The sequence below is a fragment of the Bos grunniens genome, chromosome 24 (genome assembly GCF_055505025.1).
Source record: "Bos grunniens cultivar Pamir isolate PY7600 chromosome 24, Bosgru_T2T1.0, whole genome shotgun sequence".
In the NCBI taxonomy this organism is placed as follows: Eukaryota; Metazoa; Chordata; class Mammalia; order Artiodactyla; family Bovidae; genus Bos; species Bos grunniens.
Window position 1 is genome coordinate 12070231 of NC_141188.1, and position 19255 is coordinate 12089485.

Below are 19255 nucleotides of genomic sequence, written 5' to 3' on the forward strand. Positions count from 1 at the left end.
TCTATGCGACCCCATAGACAGCAGCCCACCAAGCTCCGCCGTCCCTGGGATTCTCTAGGCAAGAACACTGGAGTGGGTTGCCATTTCCTTCTCCAATGATGAAAGTGAAAAGTGAAAATGAAGTCGCTCAGTCGTGTCCGACTCTTAGCAACCCCATGGACTGCAGCCTACCAGGCTCCTCCGTCCATGGGATTTTCCAGGCAAGAGTACTGGAGAGGGGTTCCATCGCCTTCTCCTTGCAGATGTGGTTATGAATCTTGAAATGGGAAGATTATCTTGTATTTTCCAAGTAGAACAGGATTTGTTGTAAAGGAGTGAGAAAGAAAGCCACAGTATGGACTATCCAGGTGAGCCTCATACAATCACAAGCGTCCTTTTAAGGAGAAAGTTGACTGGAAGTTCAGGTGGAACCAATGCAACCCCTGAGTCTACAAGAGAAAGAGGGCTGTTGGAGAGCAGAGAGAAGGGTCATGATGGAAGTGGAGTTTGCCCTGCCATGGCCATTGGCTTTTGAAGGTGAAGAAGATGTTCTTTAGTAAAGAATGCAGACAGTTTCTAGCAACGTGGGAAAGCAAGTAAATGGTTTCTAGAAACCAGGGAAAGCAAGTAAACAGTTTCTACCCTGGGACTTCCATGAGTGAAGCTATTCCCACCAACACTATGGTTTCACCACGAGACCTGTTTGGACTTCTGGTTCCTATAACTGTAAGAAAATTCGTGTTGTTTCAAGCCTCTAATTTTATGATAATGTGTTACAATGATGAGAGCAAGCTAATACAGAGATGATAGACTGTTTAATTAATTCTCCCTTCTCCAACATATCTTTAAAATAGAGAAGCTTCCTAGTACTTGCCTTCTAAAGTTTCTTCCTAAATTTTATTACATTTTCTCTGAGGTACCTCTCTGAAGCTCTGATATTCCTGGATAGCATGTTACAGGCCCCTCTTATTCCAGAGGCCGGGCCCTAGCTGCTCTGTCGTCTCCTCCTGATGTCTTGCAACAATTTCTCCAGGCCACTCTAAACTGCTAGCTCCTGAGAACAGGCAAAACTATATTCTTTCTTGTAGTAACAAGAGACTGTGATATACAGCTTATGTTACTGAAGGCTTGGGAGTGGTACTTTCCCAATGGAGGTTGCCTCCTTTGGTCTCATTCTCTACAGCTGTTAGTATTGTTGAACCAAAGTTCTTAGGCCTAACGCATGGTGAGGCCAAGAAAACAAACTTCAAAGTTTAAACAGAGGCAGGTTTATTGCAAGGGTCAAGCAAGAGGAGCTGGCAGCTTGTGAGTTCCCCAGTGGGTTTCAGAGTTTTTAAAGGCAAAATTTTGGGTGAGGCTTGCGGGGTAAGTGACTTTTCTTCTCCTTGGCTTGTGGGGAGGTAACAGGGTAACGCTTCAGGAGCTGCGTTCAGCATGCAGTTCCTCACCCCCACATTGGTGAGGGCCTTAGTTCCTGTAGAAAAACTCTAAGATAAACTGCTTTGCACCCCTCGAGGAGGAAGGAGGACTCTGCTTTATCGCTGCACTGTTGTTTGCCGGCTTCTTTGTTTCCACATTCTCATTTACCTGATTACTCATTGTTTGAAATTGCCCAGTAGAACTCAAGGAAGATAGAGTGAGCTGAAGCCTTTTTCCTACAAACAAATGGGGGTCTGGGAAGGCTTTTGAATCTGGGAGGACCCCACAAGGTTCTGCTCAGTTTCAATCCTCCGTTTTCTTTGATACTCCTCAGTCTTGAGGCAAACAGATTTCCAACAAGAAAGGGAAGACTATATGGGATAGAAGTTAATCATAATCTCCTAGAGGAACTCAGCTTTAGCAGGATTCCTTTTCATTCCTACGATCCTGCAACCCTTTCAGATTAGTTTTAATTCTGTACATGTCTCTTTAAGTTGAAGACCCCACATATTTCTGTGTAACTATTGCCATCTGGGTTTCTTGGGCTCTTTAATCAATAGAAATTGATGAGAGGCCAGAGGAGAAATTCAGGCAAGGCTTTATTATCTTGCCTGCAGCATGAGGGAGCAAAAACAAGTAATAGGACTTTTGCTCCTTCTCTGAGGAGGAAGGTGTGAGCTGGTCCCTTAAGTGAGCATTTGTCCAGATGGAAGCACTGCAGTCAAGGGTCCCAGGTCCCAGTCTGTCTATCTCACAACCACCCAGAGGGAAGAAAAAAGCAATCTAAAAATAGATGTAAAAGCAATCTAAAATAGTGATGCTGCTGCATCTACAATAAAGAGTTCATCTCATATTTTTATTAGGGTTAAAATTGTTCAGGCTTGTTTAATAAAGCACAAGATATCAAGTAAATTGAATTTCAATTAAATAACAAGTAATACTTTAAGTATGTCCCATGCAACATTTGTGATATACTTCTACTAAAACTATGTTTTGAAATTTAAACTTGGCATCTTAGGTTAAATCCCGCAGCCATACTTCTGATTCCAGTGTTTGTTCTGAGATTTAGCTTTACATAATGAAAATCCGTATTAAACTACTTTATCAATTGAGAGTGGTCTTTTTTCAAATAATTTATGCAGAAAGAATAACCCATATCACTGTCCTTATGACTCCCCACACCCCTGCTGTTATAGTATCAATAGAGTAGCAGCGATAGCTTTAGGTTCAAAAGAAATAGCAGCATTTCTTATTTTAAAACACAAGTAATTGGTTGTGTGTGTGTGATCAGTCATGTCTGACTCTTTGCGGCCCCATGGGCTATAGCCTATCAGGCTCCTTTGTCCATGGAATTTTCCACTCAGGTATACTGGAGTGGGTTGCCATTTCCTCCTCCTGAGAATCTTCCTGAGTCAGGGATCAAACCCGAATTTCCTGCATCAGCAGGCAGATTCTTCACCACTGTGCCACCTGGGAAGCCCCTAGTAATTAGGAAAATGCTAGTAATTTGAATTCCCAATAATCTCTGAAGACTTGAGACAGTATTATGTCAATTATATCTCAAACTTGTTTCAGGTGAACAGCAAGATTTAATTTGTGTATATTTTGAAATGATCACAGCATGAAGTCCACTTAACATCCATTTCTATACCAGTTTGTGTGTGTGTGTGATGAGGACTTTTAAAATCTGCTCTTAACAGGTGTGGAGAAAAGGGAATTCTACACTATAGGTGGGGATGTAAATTGGTTCAACCACTATGGAAACAGTATGGAAGTTCCTCAAGAAATTAAAAATGGAACTACCATATGATCCAGGAATCCCACTGATATATGGACAAAGCGAATCCAAACAGGTACATGCACCCCTAGACTCAAAGCAGCACTAATCACCATTTTCAAGACATGGAAATAACCTAAATGTTCATCAGCAAATGAATAGATAAAGATGCACATGTATGCAATGAAATACTACTCAGTCATAAATGAAATAATCCATTAACAGCACATGAATGGACCTAGAGATGATTATTGTAAGCGAAGTAAGTCAGTAAGATTAAACTACATGATATCACTTGTATATGGAATCTAAAGTGACAAAAATGAGCTTGTTCTCAAAAGAGAAAGAGACTCACATAGAGAACAGCCTTGTGGCTGCAAAGTGGGAGAAGGGTGGGAGATGGACTGGGAGTTTGGGGCTAACAAATGTAGATTATTATATATAGAATGGAAAAACAACAGATTCTACTGTATAGCACAGGGAACGATACTCAATATTATGTGATAAATCACAATGGAAAAGCAAATAATGTGTGTGTATATATAACAATCACTTTTCTGTACAGCAGAAATTACCATTATCAACCAACTATACTTGAATAAAATAATTTTAAAAATATACTCAGCAACTTTTAAATATAAAATGCATATTAACTATAGTCACTACGCTGTGCACTACCATCCCCTGGACTTGTACTCGGTTATCTTGTAACTGGAGGTTCATAACTTTTGATCACCTTCACCCCTTTGGCCCATGTCCTATCCCTCGCCTCTGGCAACCCCTGTCTATTCTCTGTATGTGTTTGTTGCTTATTTATGATTCTGCATAAAGGCAAGCTCTTACAGCATTTCTCTTCATCTGAATTAGCACAGTATCCTCAAGGTCCATCTGCACTCTTGCAAAGGCTTCCTTTTTCATGGCTGAATAATACCCAATTTATACATATACGCCACATTTTCTTTATCCATTCTTCCCCCAGTGGATACCAGGTTGCTCCCATGTCTTAGCTATTGTAAATAATACTGCAGTGAAAATGCGGGTGCGTATATCTTTTCCAGTTAGTATAGTTATGTTCTTCGAATAAACATATCCAGAAGTGGGTTACCGATCATAAGGCAGTCCTACTAGAAGAATAGGTTCCCATATCGTTTCCCGTAGTGGCTGCACCAATTTGCCGTCCCAGCACCAGCGCGCAAGTGTTCCCTTTTCTCCAGACCCTCGCCCGGTCTCGTTTCTAGTCTTATTGAATGCAAACATTCTAACAGGTGTGAGGTGATGGTCTGTTGTGGGTTTGGTTTACATTTCCCTGAAGATCATGTCAATATAGATCAACTTTTAATAACATTCTTAGTAACATTGCATGTGATCATGCCCTCAGTTGTAGACGTACCTACAGGACTTCACCAAGTACCTAGGATTCTGCTGCTGCTGCTAAGTCACTTCAGTCGTGTCCGACTCTGTGCGACCCCAGAGACGGCAGCCCAACAGGCTCCCCCATCCCTGGGATTCTCCAAGCAAGAACACTGGAGTGGGTTGCCATTTCCTTCTCCAAGGCATGAAAGTGAAAAGTGAAAGTGAAGTCGTGTCTGACTCTTAGCGACCCCATGGATTGCAACCCACCAGGCTCCTCTATCCATGGAATTTTACAGCCAAGAGTACTGAGTGGGGTGCCATTGCCTTCTCCACCTAGGATTCTAGGCAGTTATAAATGAAGTTTCAGTTCAGTTCAGTCACTCATATTATATTAAATATATTGTATCTCACAAAAGAGAGTATGGATGTATGTTCATACTTGTTCTTAGCTTTATGAAAGCTATGTACCAAAGTTCATACACACACACACACACACACACACACATTCATCTCTACTATGTAGCCAATGGAATCATCTTAAGCTATCTGATATTCTCCATTATTTTAACTTAGTTATTCTGTAATTAAAAAAAAATAATGATAGAACAGCCTTATACTATAGAATTATCTCCAGCTAAGAAACCCTTTTGCCCTCCTATACATTTTTATAGGGCCTTGAATAAATATTTGCTCATTTACTTGACACAATAAGTTTATATCTAACTTTTCCTGATATTCTTTACTTCAGTCTCAAACTATAAAAAAAAAATTAAAGCACTTTCTGGCAGCCTTAGGAAGAGCTACATGTTCAATATTTAGGTCATCAGTACTCTCGGCTTAGTGATAAAGAATCCTCCTGCCAGTGCAGGAGACACGGGTTCAATCCCTGCTCTTTGACGATCCCCTGGAAAAAGAAATAACAACCCACTCTAGTATTCTTGCTAAAACCCCATGGACAGAGGAGCCTGGTGCGCTACAGGCCATGGAGTCCCACAGAGTCGGACATGATTTGGCCACTGAAAAACAACTCCTTATAACAGTAACATGATTTGGGTGTTTATCAACACCTTCCAGGATTCCATCAGTTTGTGATCTGTCTATACATATTTCAAACTGTAGTTATATTCATATAGGGCTTATAAGCCTCTAAGTGACCATTATGATATGGAATATGCTTTTCTTGTAGTAAGTTTGAGTCTAGTTTGTCCAACTTGCGATTTCTCTGTGAGGTGTCTGATTCCATATCAACAAAGGTGAAAATTCTGTACAGGTTGCTATGGAGAACCTGTTTCTAGCATCCTATTGCTCTCAAAGGCCAATTGCCCCAATGTTCATAGCAGCACTACTTATAATAGCCAAAATACGGAAGCAACATAAGGATCCATCAACAGATGAATGGATGAAGAAGATGTGTGTGTGAATATGTATATTAATATATGTGTGTGCATATACAATGGAATATTACTCAGTTCCAAAATCACTGCAGATGGTGGCTACAGCCATGAAAATAAAAGATGTTTGCTTCTTGAAAGAAAAGCTATGACAAACCTAGATAGTATATTAAAAAGCAGAGACTTACTTTGCCAACAAAGATCCATATAGTCAAAGCTATGGTTTTTCCAGTAGTAATGTATGGATGTGAGAGTTGGGCCATAAAGAAGGCTGAGTGCCAAAGAATTTATGCTTTTGAACTGTGGTGTTGGAGAAGACTCTAGAGAGTCCCTTGGACTGCAAGGAGATCCAACCAGTCCATCCTAAAGGAAATCAGTCCTGAATATTCATACAAGGACTGATGATGAAACTGAAACTCCAATACTTTGGCCACCAGATATGAAGAGCTGACTCACTAGTAAAGGTCCTGATTGTGGGAAAGATTGAAGGCAGGAGGAAAAGGGGAAGACAGAGGACAAGATGGTTTGATGGCATCACCAACTCAATAGACATGAGTCTGTGCAAACTCCAGGAGATGGTGAAGGACAGGGAAGCTTGGCATGCTGCAGTTCATGGGTTTGCAAAAGAGTCAGACACGACTAGAGCGACTGAACAACAAAAAATTACTCAGCCTTAAAAAATGAAATAATATCATTTGCCACAACATAAATGGACCTAAAGATTATCGTACCAAATGAAGTAAGTCAGACAGAGCAAGACAAATATTATATGATATGACTTACATGTAGAATCTAAAATATACTACAAATGAACTTATTTACAAAACAGAAACATATCCACAGGCATAGAAAACAAGTCTACAGATACCAAAGGGAAAGTGAGGAGGGATATGAGTTATAGGATTAACAGATAAAAATTGCCATTTTTATAAAATAAAATATAAAATAGATAAACAATATGGATTTACTGTATAGAACAGAGAACTATATTCAATTCTTATAATAAACTATAATGGAAATAACCTGATATTTATATATATAACTGAATCACTTTGCTGTACACCTGAAACTAATACAGTATTGTAATGTAATATACTTGTTTAAAAAAACTAAAATTTAAAGGATTAGAGAAAAGTTTATTAATAAAGAATTTTATTTATATTCATGCATACACTCAAAAAAAAAAAAAAGGCCAATTGCAATACCCAGGCCATATTTGTAGTAAGAAACTGAATTGAATCATGTATTTTGTTCAGTAGCTAATTCTCAGGGCCTCAATGATCCATTAATCTTCCTGTATAAGATGGTCACTTAGGGCTGTGTGATCAATTAGTCTATGTATCACCGATTCAGATGTAATGCATTTATCTTTGAGAGCAGCTTTGGCAAGCACTAGCCTGTATTTTGCACGTTAATCAAGATCGTACGAAGCCTTTGCTGTTATCTCTCATGACCCTAGCCATGAATCTAAGTATTCTAACCTTGTTTCCATATCCCTTTTATTACAACCATGCTATGAGTAGGTGCACATATAGTTTTTAATAGAATCAGTCTTTATATTATCCAAACTGTACCTTTTTCTATACAAAGTGAAAAGAAAATTAAGCGTTTATTTCCAACTTTGCTAAAATATAGAAAAAATGTTTAGATGGAAACACATTTAGAACATGTATAGAAAAATGTTTAGATGGGCAAATAATCCTAAAAACCACATTTTAATAAAAGCTGAGTATTTGTTTCTCCCTCTTAGAATCATTTGTTTATTAATTGAAATGCTTTCTTTCTCTCTTTAAATCCTGGGCTGAGTTGAAGCCAGGACAAATGGTGTCTCTTTTTTAAAGATGTTCTGTATATTTATTTACAGCTGTCTTTATCGGTGCATATAGGTTTTCTCTAGTTGCAGTGTGAGGCTTCTCACTGTGGTGGCTTCTCTTATTGCAGAGCACAGGATCTAGGGCTGCAGCTCTTGAACTCTAGACTATGGACTCAGTAGTTGTGGTACATGGGCTTAGTTGCCCTGCAGCATATGGTATCTTCCTGGACCAGAGACTGAACTCATGTCTTTTGCATGGACAGGTGCATTCTTAACCACTGGATCACCAGGGAAGTCCTGAAATTCTTTCAGAAGGAATGGCCCAATAGATAAAAACCAGTCTCCATATGAAGTGTTCTTTGTCCCAGATATAAACTTAACCTGCAATCTTTAAGCACCATCTGCCATATTTTAAACTTGCCGAAGAGTTGAGCTCATATATTATATGGTAAAGTCTTTAGAGGTGATCTGTCTGATTTTCCATATCAGATGCTTGTGTTCTGAGTTAGCATTCCAGCTTCTCTGTTCTGGAAATCCCCCTTTCATGCAATGGGAAAGGCAGATTATTCTATTATTCTATTCCAGAAGGCAGATTATGAGGGTTAAATACCATTCTGCAAGTGAAAAAATAAATTTCTCGATTTTTCAGATGAGATTCTCTCATTGGGAAGTAATAGTAACACCAAATTAAATCCTGACACAAACTGTCTCGTGTGATAATGAGAGACCTTCACAGTTGGATGACTTAGGACCTCAATATAAAATAAAGATGTCAGTTCTCTTCCTGTTAGGGTAGCTCAGACTGTTCTGTTAGCTCAGTTTTCTTTTTTTTTTAATATATGAAAAACGAGAGCAAGCAAGTAAGATGTTAACCACCCAAATCTAGGAAAGAAAAAATATAAAATTAGAGTCAAGAATGAGAAGAAAAAGACGTACTAGAATAGTTTTCTCTAGCAATTGATTGTGCTAACAACTTACAGGATGACAGCTTTTTCTACTATTTTGGTCAAAATACTAACTTAAAATTCTCTCAAGTAGTATTAATATATATGAGTATATAATAGCTGTTGCTGCTAAGTCACTTCAGTCGTGTCCGACTCTGTGCGACCCCATAGACAGCAGCCCAAGAGGCTCCCCCTGTCCCTGGGATTCTCCAGGCAAGAATACTGGAGTGGTACTGGAGACTAAGCTCAAGCCATTGTACAGCAGGTAGAAAATGTATTATGTTATGATGCATCACAAAAAAATTTGAATAGCATTTTCACTTATCAAGCATTGTACTCTGTATTTCAATGTATAGCATATTTCCAATTTGCTAAAATAAATGTCATTTGAAAATTGAAAAAAAAAAAAAAAAAAAAGAAAGACGATACTGGATGCTTGGGGCTGGTGCACTGGGACGACCCAGAGGGATGGTATGGGGAGGGAGGAGGGAGGAGGGTTCAGGATGGGGAACACATGTATACCTGTGGCGGATTCATTTTGATATTTGGCAAAACTAATACAATTATGTAAAGTTTAAAAATAAAATAAAATTAAAAAAAAAAGAAAAAGAAAATAGCTACATCTCAAAAAAAAAAAAAAGAAAAGAATACTGGAGTGGGTTGCCATTTCCTTCTCCAATGCATGAAAGTGAAAAGCGAAAGTGAAGTCGCTCAGTCGTGTCAGACTCTTAGTGACCCCATGGACTGCAGCCTACCAGGCTCCTCTGTCCATGGGAGTTTCCAGGCAAGAGTACTGGAGCAGGTTGCCATTGCCTTCTCTGGTATATAATAGCATAAATTGCTAAATAGTACAATATACTTTCTGCCTGGAAATGCTTTCCTCCTAACATAATTTGGAATGCTTTTTTAAATTAGAGATTAAAATACAAACAACCAACTGTTTTGAAAAGCATAAGTACATTGACTTGCAGGTACTATTTATAATGCTTTTCTTGAGAGTAAAAAAAAAAAAAAAATTGAGGTAAATGTGTCTTAATACTTTTGATACATATTTAACTGAGTATTTGTCAGTTTTCATTTGTGACAGATTAGTTGATTATTAAAATAAATTGCAAGGCTATGGAGATATTAATAAAGAAGTTATATTTTAAAACATTCTGATAAAGAGTATAATTTTTACTGGGAAAATACCATTGACATAAATATTGTTTCACATATTCTTACCACATTTTCTATAGGAATATGAAATTTACACATCTTCACACACATTTGAATTTGTAAACCCTTTTATATAGTGTATGGAGTAAACTTGTGTTCTTTTACTAAGGTGGCAAAGTACCCGCTTTCTGACCAAATCCTTAACTGGGAAATTTTGATTTCATTAGAATACAGATTTGACATCCCTTTTCTCCTAAGACATAAAAAACAAATATTGCACTTGGCTAAACACAATATTTTCTGTCATTTGTTTTTTTTTTTAATTTAATTTTATTTTTTGACTTTACAATATTGTATTGGTTTTGCCATATATCAAAATGAATCCGCCACAGGTATACACGTGTTCCCCATCTCGAACCCTCCTCCCTCCCCATTTGAATATCATTTTTGTTACCCCTTACAAGATGAGCAATAGAATAAAATGATAGAACTTTTAAACAACAGCATTTTACATCAAATATTTCAGCTTAAAAGGTAGCAATGCTTAAAGAAACATCCTATGTCTATACAGAGTATCTCAGATTCTAATTACCTATTTACATATTCTATAGGTTGTACAAAGTCACCCTCAATTCAGAATATCATGCATTATTGAGTTTGTGTTATGAGGCAGGCACTTGCTAGGTAAGGAAGGTACAAGAATACATAAGACAAGACCCCGAACTCGGTCTACAATTTGTTCTCATTTTTCAGGATTTAGTTTCAATGGAAAACTTTGTAATTGCAAGTAAAAATGAATAAACTATTTTCAATCTGGTTTTTCAGGTCATTTGTACTTGGAATACAGAACAAAATCCTTGTTGCTTCATGGGAGAATGACTGTGTAAGAGTGAACCACAAAAGGTAAGCCAGTCTACAGGCTAGGGACTGCTCTGCACATCCCATCCCTGCTGGATGGAGGTAAGCAAATTTTTTATTCTTTCATGCGATCGACATGGTGGTGTCTAAAAACCGGCAGAATGAGTTCTTTGAGTTGACCTCTCTGGTAGCAAGACTGGATTGTTTAAACTTGAAATGGATTTGACAACAGAGTTTTCCTTTCTAAACAAGCCATAGAATCTGTTTTATTTATAGTCAAGTGTGTTTTTTGTGTGTCTGGTTTTTTTATATGGTTTAATTTTGGTGATTTTTTGTTTATGACATGATTTTTTATTCTATCTGGGGTGTGTGTTCAACTTGTGAAGTTCAGCTTCTAAGTGTTGTTAGTGCAAGGCAAATACTTGTCTTGCTGTAAAATTAATTTGGTATTTTACGTTTATATTTTGGGTCTGAATTTCATGTTTTGTTAGCTAATTCACCTTGACTTCTAGTAACTTCCCATGAATATGCTACTTATGTATCTAGTGTCTGGAATACAGTGGTTCACAACGATAGACATCTTTAGTGACAAATTCCCAAGCATCAAGGACTAGATGTCTTTTAAACTCACTAGATGGGAACGTTTGCTTAGGCTTACCATGATACAGGGTCTTAAACATAGTAAGAGATTTCCGATATTAAGTATTCAAAACTGTCCAATCAATACATAACCATAGTTACAAATATCAACATACACTAATCTCCATATCTGTCTTCAAACATAAAAAAAAAGCTTTGCCTCTTTCAACTTTTCCTTGAACTGCTGATAATTTCCCCTTTCAACACTTGAGTGGGATCTTGTCTGACACTCATAAATGAATTTTCTAAGGAGATACATGCTGACAAAGCAAAAGACTTACTGGATTTATCAATTTAAAAAGATTTTAAAAGTAGGTGCTGCTTTTTGTGTCTTAAGAAATGTTTGCCTGACCTGAGCCCCCAAATTTTCTTCTGTGCTGTTTTATAGCATTAGCCTTCATATTTAGGTCTATGATATGTTTTGAGTAATTTTGTTCTGTGTGGTCTGAGGTAAAGTTTGAAGTGTGTGGGTTATTTTTTTTTCCTTTACATATGGATGATCAATTGCTCCAGGACCATTTATTGAAAAGAATGTTCTTTTTACCCATTGAATTGCCTGGAACCTTTGTTAAACCCCAACTGATCATATATATGTGTGTCTAATTCTGAACAGTATTTTATTCTGTTGATATCTATGCTTATCCTTTTGTAAATGCTACACTGTCTGAAATGACTGAAGTTTGAGAACATGCTAAACAGAATTTTAAAGTTTCAGGCATCTTGGAAATAAAATTTTAATGAAAAAAAAAAAAAAAAAGACTTCATTGCAAAGGGGTGCCCACGCAGAAAACAGAAGGTAAGGGACCCAAGGAGAACTGCTCTACCTTACGGCTCACCCATCTCAGGGTTTATGGTAATGGGATGAGTTTTCAGGTTGTCTGTGCCCAATCATCTTTCTTGTGCCCATATGTGATCTGACTCAGGGTCCTTTCATGTTGCATGTGGATCTCCCAGATAACATGGAATCCAGCACAAAGGTTTCTGGGAGATTGGCAGAACATATCATGGGCTTGTGTCTCCTCCCTCCGTTTGGCCCCTCCCAAATTATCCTGCCTTGTGGTAGCTTGTTGTTCCATGTTCCTTATTGGGACCTCCTGTTGAGAAAGAACTCGAGCAAGCAGTTATTATCATGCCTGGCTGGCCAAGAAAGGTGGTTTCGGTCAGTGGTTCCCAGTAGATCCATTCCTCACCAGTATGTGTCTCTGTAACCTATGTATTAAATGATACACATAATTACAAATCCACATGCAATTGTTAATAGCAAACATAGGGAAAACTTCATGTAGAAAAATTATGCATCATAGACACATCACACATTTTAACTTTTGTTTTTAAAACTAGCTGGAGGATTTGCTGGCTTTTGTTTTCTCTCTTTTGTTTCTTTGTCCTTTTGCCTATAATTATTTACACTGGTCATTGTCTTTTTAACCAATGAGTTTTTGTATATTCTGCTTCAGTATGGTCTCAGAACTTTGCTATCATTTACCGTGTATGATTTTAAAAGGAGGCATGCCAGTAAATCTTCTACATACCACCCATTCTTTCATCAGTATACTATCATTTGAATTTTTTCTTGATTATCATGAACAAACACCATGCTGACAGTGAATTTTCTTGATTTGCTCTATGGCAAAGAACTAAAAACTGCCATCTGGCCTGTGATAAAGGAATACTTCTTACCACCATGGAAATATTGGGCATCCATTAAATTATGACATTACCATCCAGTATTGGGCCAAAATAAAACAGCTGAACAACTAGTTTTAAAGAGGTTTGTGTTCATGCAATGTGTGTATTTGAGCAGAGATCCTGAGTTATATAGCTGGCATCCATGGATACTCATACGGGTAGCTCTTGATAAATCTAAATCCGAAATCTACCTTCATAAATTAAGATATCATTTCCTTTATTGTATATCAAAGAATTCTTGATACTATATTAGCATTGTTATGTGACTCACATGCCCATAATCACTTTAGGAAAATATAATGAAACTGGTCCTAGTTTCTTGAGCTAGACGTTTCAATTTATTATCTAACCTAACTAGTAATCCAGATGAATAATTTAATCTCAATAGCATTCAATTCTTTTTCAATCCCATACTCTTTAGATTGTTGGCAGTTTAAATTAGCAAAACCCTGCAACTCTGAAAGAGTTCAACAAGGCTCTTCAGGATAGTTTATCTAAATCTGTAGGAATCTATAGAACTAGAATCTAGAAGACTGTTGACTATGGCTATCTGGATGGCAGCTAGTTTTCCATTACAAGGAACCTATTTGGATGGTTAATTACCACATAAACATTCAAGGCAAGAACAGAGTTGGCCTTCAAGGAAGAAAGGACTCCTTTTGTTGCCAATAAAACATCATTAGGGCTTTGGAATTAGGAATGTACCAAGTCCCTGAAAAACTTCTCTTGTAATTCTCGGTCTCTTATCTGATAAATATCCAAATTTTCATGGAGGAGATCTGATGAAGCTGCAAATTGCATTTCAGCTTCCTTAGGGAACAAAATGGTACAGGTGTTTGCATAAAGTATTATAGCTCTGCTAATGTTATGAAGATTTTTTAGAATAGTTACAGGAATCCCCTATGGTTCAGACTGTTTATTATGCTAAGGATTTAGGGATTTAAATATGTCCTTCTTACTTTGACTTTTCAACCACCTCATTCTGCAGCCATGTATTTCTTTCTTTTTTTTTTTTAAATTTTATTTTATTTTTAAACTTTACATAATTGTATTAGTTTTGCCAAATATCAAAATGAATTTCTTGACGAACCTCAAAGTTTTGCCTTCAACTGAGAATTTATTCTAGGTGGCGACAAGAATAGCATAGTTAGCCATCATACTGTTGCATGCTAGGCCTGTGTGCAATAGTTCAGTAGTTAAATGATTTGTGCTTGTCTAGCCCCAATTAGATCAAGGATCTGCTTCCAAATTTTACCTGTTTTCTTGAGCCTCACTTTTAACAGGCTTCTGACTAGTCAGGTCGTCTTAAATACACTCTAATCTAGAAAATGAATGTATAAAACTGTGACTGGGTGCCTCATAGGACTTACTGGAAAACTAGGGAATTAGGCTTAGGAAATAAGCAAAAAAAAAAGGAATGCTAAATGCCAAGAAACATATCCAAAATGCTACACAAAGAATGGGTAACTCTACTGTGGCTTCTGCTGCTTATCACTTGATATTCCCAAAAGGGTGACACCATTTGAAACAGTATCACTTTGTTGAACTGGAACAAATTTCCAAATAGCTTTTTGGTTTGAAATATTTTTATACCCCTCCCTTTTCTACTACTTATGACGCTTATGACCTTAATACGATATTAGAGTAAAAGGGAAAATAGTACTTTTGCATGGAGGGGAGGAGAGACAGAGACTTGTTTCAAATCTAATAACACAATGCTTAATTTCATCAAATATTATATTTTCCTAATGTTGTAATATTTTAACTTAACATAGAAAACAGTTATTTGAATGCAAGTTAACTGTTAAAATTTCCAAAGATTTCTTATTATAATGTATTTTAGGAATTACTTAAAGGGCCAGCTGATAAGATGTGTAAATACTTAAGCCTCTCATCTAACTGCCTGGAGGAAAGTTCTAATACTTTTATATTTATTATGGCACGCTTTTCAATATTTCACGAGAATCACCTAAAACTCCAGAGAAATCATATTCTTTATGGGTTCCATAAATGGTGTCATTTTTAAGAGCACAATTTCAAAAGGCACATATGAGAATATAGTGACATGACAAAATCTGTCTGGGATATTCAAACAGACACCTAAATCTCCAAGGGGCTGGGTATAGGTCAACATTTATATAATATTTATAATGAAAAGCCCAAGATACATCTTTCTACTATTACATTTCATGTACATCACTACTTTATCCGCCATGAAGCTGACACTTTTATTAGCTGAGGTATTACTACTTTGAAACCAAACTCAAAATCAAGCTTTGTGGCTTAGAATCGAATACCCTGCAAAGACAATGAAACAAGTATATTTGAGGTTGTACACTGTTACATTGTGTTAAAATGTAAAATTTTAACAAAATTTGTTAAAAATTTTGTTAAAAGTAATTCAATATTCAAGTGACCTAGGCTAATTCTCTGAAAAAACATCATTGATAATTAGTCATCTATTGCTAAATTATGTAAATCATTTTGACAAATTATCTTGTTATAAAGGGGAAACATTTTGGATAGCGTATTAATAGTGTAAATGATGGGTGTGTGTATATGCTTGCGTGTGTGTCTCAAGTCATAGTGGTAAAGTAAAAGCTGTGTTTGCTTAGAAGTGAGACAACATCAAGTTCTTGTCTTACCCTTATGATCTAGACCTAGTAATCCTACACATGTGTACCCTAGTTCTCAACTATAAACTGTAGAGTATCCTTACTCATGAATATAATTTAAAAACTCAAATACTATGCAAATATAATTTAGTAGGGAGGAATCTGAACTAAAACTATATAATGGAAATTCTGACTTTAAAATCCACCTTAAGTATAAGCAGCAATGTACATCTCCTACTGTACCACATGGTGCAAAGGAGGTATTATTAACTGTTCTGTCTCTGCAAGCAAGTCTCAGTCTCACCGAAGCTTAGTTTCATTAACTTATTGAAGATATCTGTACACTGTTCAGATATTTACTATAAGGATACATTCAAATGTCAAATAACTTTAAATGCCATTGACCCCCAAAATTTGAGAGAGTAATTGAAATTAAAGTCAAGAAATAATTAAGGGAAAATGGCAGTTTGGGGCAGCTTCAAACTGTCTCTCCACAAAAACATCAAAAAAGTAGGGAAAATTGTGAGGTGTATCTTTGTCCAACTGTAGGAAACAGAGCTGCCAACAACCAAATGAGTCATTAGCTGGGCTGGGGGGTGGGAGAAGGGATGTTACAAGGAGGGAGGGCTGAATGAGTACCCCACACTCATTTTCTGTAAGCATTCAGATCAGATCAGATCAGTCGCTCAGTTGAGTCCGACTCTTTGCAACCCCATGAACTGCAGCATGCCAGGCCTCCCTGTCCATCACCAACTCCCGGAGTTCACTCAGACTCATGTCCATTGAGTCAGTGATGCCATCCAGCCATCTCATCCTCTGTCGTCCCCTTCTCTTCTTGCCCCCAATCCCTCCCAGCATCAGAGTCTTTTCCAATGAGTCAACTCTTCGCATGAGGTGGCCAAAGTACTGGAGTTTCAGCCCCAGCATCATTCCTTCCAAAGAAATCCCAGGGCTGATCTCCTTCAGAATGGACTGGTTGGATCTCCTTGCAGTCCAAGGGACTCTCAAGAGTCTTCTCCAACACCACAGTTCAAAAGCATCAATTCTTCGGCGCTCAGCCTTCTTCATAGTCCAACTCTCACATCCATACATGACCATAGGAAAAACCATAGCCTTGACTAGACAGACTTTTGTTGGCAAAGTAATGTCTCTGCTTTTGAATATGCTATCTAGGTTGGTCATAAGTTTCCTTCCAAGGAGTAAGCGTCTTTTAATTTCATGGCTGCAGTCACCATCTGCAGTGATTTTGGAGCCCAGAAAAATAAAGTCTGACACTGTTTCCACTGTTTCCCCATCTATCGCCCATGAAGTGGTGGGACCAGATGTCATGATCTTCGTTTTCTGAATGTTGAGCTTTAAGCCAACTTTTTCACTCTCCTCTTTCACTTTCATCAGGAGGTTTTTGAGTTCCTCTTCATTTTCTGCCATAAGGGTGGTGTCATCTGCATATCTGAAGTTATTGATATTTCTCCCAGCAATCTTGATTCCAGCTTGTGTTTCTTCCAGTCCAACGTTTCTCATGATGTACTCTGCATATAAGTTAAATGAACAGGGTGACAATATACAGCCTTGATGAACTCCTTTTCCTATTTGGAACCAGTCTGTTGTTCCATGTCCAGTTCTAACTGTTGCTTCCTGACCTGCATACAAATTTCTCAAGAGGCAGATCAGGTGATCTGGTATTCCCATCTCTTTCAGAATTTTCCACAGTATATTGTGATCCACACAGTCAAAGGCTTTGGCATAGTCAATAAAGCAGAAATAGCTGCTTTTCTGGAACTCTCTTGCTTTTTCCATGATCCAGCGGATGTTGGAAATTTGATCTCTGGTTCCTCTGCCTTTTCTAAAACCAGCTTGAACATCAGGAAGTTCATGGTTCACATATTGCTGAAGCCTGGCTTGGAGAATTTTGAGCATTACTTTACTAGCATGTGAGATGAGTGCAATTGTGCGGTAGTTTGAGCATCCTTTGGCATTGGAATGAAAACTGACCTTTTCCAGGCCTGTGGCCACTGCTGAGTTTTCCAAATTTGCTGGCATATTGAGTGCAGCACTTTCACAGCATCATCTTTCAGGATTTGGAATGGCTCAACTGGAATTCCTCAAATCCAAATCCTGTAAGCGTTAAGTGCTATGAAATTAGAGGCTGAAAGTAGCGTACAACTCTGAGTGGACAACATTCCACTCAAGGATAGATCTTAAAATTGTTATGGGGAATTTTATGTTTGCTATCTTTTCATAAAGAGCCTGAGAGAATATGAAATGAATGTAAATAACCCAACATTTATTGAAGTCTGACACAGATTCAAAGACCATATGGTTTTTCTGGTAAATCTTACCAAATTGAGAGGAAAACACCCAAAAGTAAGTATTATTTAAAAAAAAAATACAACAATACAAAACAATATGCCATCACCAAGTAGAACTTATACTAAGAATGCAAGCTTATCTTCATGTTCAAAAGTCAATGATAAGGTAAATTAATGGAGATCATGGTGGTAATAGAACACAGGAGAAGAAACATGTTACTGCAGACACAAATATATGGGAATATAAAAATGTTCATCATGAAACTAGTATCCTGAAAAGACACCCTAAGACTGCAACCTAGGCAACTTTGATGCTTCTTCTCAGGATATAGCTGTTGAGTATACACTGGATCAAAAAGGCAGAGAGGCTGGTAGGTTGCCACTGGCCATCAAAATGCCTGGGAGCCATCATAACCAGAAGAAAAGCTACTAAGATTCAAAATCCAGGAACAAATATCTATTTCCACACATATCAGAAGCAGGCTGCCTTATATAAAACAGACAAATGAACAATGTACCAATCAGCCTTTGAGAGGAAAAACTATGAAGGGCTGTGGCCAAATGCAGAGACCAGAAGTAAAAACTGAAACTTAAGTGAAAGATGACTGAAAAGTATTTTAATTGCAATCATCTTTTGAGCAATGCAAACTTTGTTAAATTGCTTATGAAATTTTTGGACTTTATATTTTGAAAAATTTTCTTAGCTTGAAAGCATACTAATCATAATATCAAGTATTAATTAATTACACTATACAGTGATGTTAAATGTTACTTGTTATGGTGTTCATAGATTTGATGAATCAATTCTAAGTCCAGAAATGGAAGAAAACCTAACACTGATTACTATCTTTCTAAAATATCCAGTTGATACATAGACTTATCTCTAAAATTAAAACATTTCTAAATATAGGCCAGTTAATCTCAGATACTAAGTTGGACTTGCTAAGAACAATTTTTGAAGTTGAAGTGACAAGACTGATCAGTGTTTACAGTAATTGCAAATCTCTAAAACTTATAAGGCAAGTATGTTATGTATATTTCTATGCATATATATGCATGGGACAAAGGTTTTATACTTGCCTTTTAAAGTAAGTTGAGGTCTTTTATTGCTTTCTCTATTTTCAGAAAAGGTTATGCTTTGTGAATAAATATATATATTCAATTACATGTATTAAACATATACATAATATGTTTTATATATGTACTTATTAATGCATTTTATATATATATATATATATATATATATATATATATATATACAATCTGCCCTCTAGTTATGACCTTCTTACCTTTTGGCACTTTATGTGAGTT

The 19255-nt window shown here is 37.1% G+C and overlaps 1 long non-coding RNA gene across 4 annotated transcripts in view; it reads left to right on the plus strand.

Annotated features, from left to right (window-relative positions):
- Window positions 1–384: 384 nt before the first annotated feature.
- LOC147345891 (uncharacterized) overlaps window positions 385–19255 on the plus strand; it is a 96424-nt gene continuing 77553 nt past the window's right edge. Inside the window, exons 1-2 of one of the 4 annotated variants that reach the window (XR_015153412.1) lie at window positions 385–516; window positions 10660–10737. This is a non-coding gene — a long non-coding RNA (uncharacterized LOC147345891). Of the gene's footprint in view, window positions 706–10659; window positions 10738–19255 lie in introns of all 4 variants that reach the window. The other 3 variants (XR_015153411.1, XR_015153409.1, XR_015153410.1) reach the window with 3 other exon arrangements.